This window comes from Dama dama, chromosome 13, assembly GCF_033118175.1.
Source record: "Dama dama isolate Ldn47 chromosome 13, ASM3311817v1, whole genome shotgun sequence".
Lineage (NCBI taxonomy): Eukaryota > Metazoa > Chordata > Mammalia > Artiodactyla > Cervidae > Dama > Dama dama.
Window position 1 is genome coordinate 61,460,880 of NC_083693.1, and position 2,295 is coordinate 61,463,174.

General features: G+C 35.3%; 1 pseudogene; it reads right to left on the reverse strand.

Moving 5' to 3' along the window:
* Positions 1 to 440: 440 nt before the first annotated feature.
* LOC133068044 (14-3-3 protein zeta/delta-like) lies at positions 441 to 2,008 on the reverse strand (annotated as a pseudogene).
* Positions 2,009 to 2,295: the final 287 nt, after the last annotated feature.

The window sequence follows — 2,295 nt, forward strand, 5'->3', positions numbered from 1 at the left end:
CATGTCCATCCAGTCATCCACTGAGCTGGTGGTTCCATCCAACCACCTCATCCTCTGTTGTCCCCTTCTCCTCCTGCCTTCAATCTTTCCCAGCATCAGGGTCTTTTCCAAGGAGTCAGTTCTTCACATCACTATATTGTAATGTTCACTTTATTGTTGTGGTCTGGAACTGAGCCGACAAAAACTCCAAGATATGCCTGCATTGTTTACTTGAAAATTACTAAGAGAGAGCAAGTTATCAACACAAGAAAAAAGAATTAACTATATATGGTGAGGGATGTCAACTAGATTTATTGTGGAAATGTTTTATGATATATACACATATCAAATTGCTATGTGTACACCTTGAAACAAATGTTTAATGTCAATTATATCTCAATTTAAAAAATCTAATTGATAATAGCCAAATGATAAAATACTTAGGAAAATGTAATAAAGGTTCAAAACCTATATGAAGAAATAAAAAAAACCTTATTAAAGCAAGATAGAATATCTTGTTAAAATAAGAGCTGAATAACTGGAAAAGCAAATCAGGTCTGAATGTACAATTAAAAAATAAGAAAGAGAAAGAAAGAAAAGGTAAATTTCTAAACGTTAACTGACTCTATTCCCCTAACATTAAACAAAAACTTTATGGGAAAAAAATAGAAATTGAAATAAAATTAATATACACTTGTCAAAAAAATCTATTTCTGGGTCAGTATGGATAACAAATGTGTTAATTTCAAAATGCTATAGATAAGAGTTGGGAGGCTGGGTAATTTGCCCCTCCTTCTCCTGCTTCAACACTTGGGCATCCAGTGTTCACAATGTCGTCACCTCTCATGCTTCTCATGTTAGGCATGCCTAACATGCCTAGCAAGTTACCATGTGTGATTCTTAAATGTATCAAGTTCAGCAACGGCATCATCAAAAGCTGACAATCTTTTGATAGATTAATATATAAAGAAAATAAGGTATACATATATAACAGAATAGTACTCAGCCATTAAATGGAGGGAAATTCTACTATTTGCAACAATATGGATGGACCTTGAGGGCATTGTGCTAGTGAAATAGTCAGACTGAGAAACACACATACACACACACACACACACACATATATATATCTTTATATACATATATCTCACTTACATGTGAAATCTAAAATAAATTCATAGAAACAGAGTGAGACTTGTGGTTGCTGGGGGGAGGGTAATTGAGTAAAGATGGTTAAATGGTACCAACCTCCAGTTATAAGATAAATAACATATATTTATTTTCTAACATGTTATCTAATCTACAACATGATGACTATAGTTAATATTGTATTGTGTATTTGAAATTGTAAGAGAGTAAATCTTAAAAGTTCTCATCACAAGGAAAAAAAGTGTAACTATGTGAGGTGATAAATGTTAGCTCAGCTTATTGTGGTAATCATTTTGCAGCACATGCATTTTTCAAAACTTCATGTTGTACACCTTAACATATAGTGTAATATGTCAATTATATTTCAATAAAATTGTAGGGTAAAAAAGCTCTCTTTGCAAGAGAGCAGGCTTTCTCCAGGAAGTTTAGAATTGCACAATAGAACACAGAGAATTTACAGCCCAGACCCAATACAATAGGATGTTTTTGGTTGCATTTTCTTTTTCTGTCTTGAAAAGCATCTTGGTAGGCTTGCTGTGACTAATCCATAATCCTTTCTTGTCGTCACCAGCAGTAACCTGAACCAAGTAACAGTAGTAGTCTTTCATTTTCAAGTAAATGACTTCGCTCTGGGCTTGTCAAACACTAGGAATGAATTTTTTTTTTTTTTTTTTTCAAAAGAGACAGTAAATCACTTGCAGATATCTCAGAGCTCACTGTCACCTTTCTCTCTGTTTTCTCAAGCCATTGGAACCTTCCCTCATTTTCTCAGCATTTGAGATAACCCTCCAAGAGGATCTATGGGCTCCTACAACATTTTCATAAGCAACTGAGAGAAGATGAATTCAGCTTCTTGTTCAGACTTCATGAAGGCAGCCATGTCAACACACCACTCAGCTTGCTTGCCCAGTTTGACTTTTGCACCAGCATATTTTCAACCGTGACTGGAAGTCTGAGCCAGAGGTGGGTCATAGTGGATGGAAAGGGGTTCTGCTGTTTCTGAGCATTGGCAGTGGCAAGGCTAAAATTGTCCCTGCTACTCACATATTCTATCTTCAATTTGTGGAAGTGAATATGAAAGAAGTAAAAATTGTGTTACGTCCTCATCCTTCAATTCACCAGAGCAGCTTCTTTTTCCTTGTGGAAGAGAATTCCAAACTGAACCCA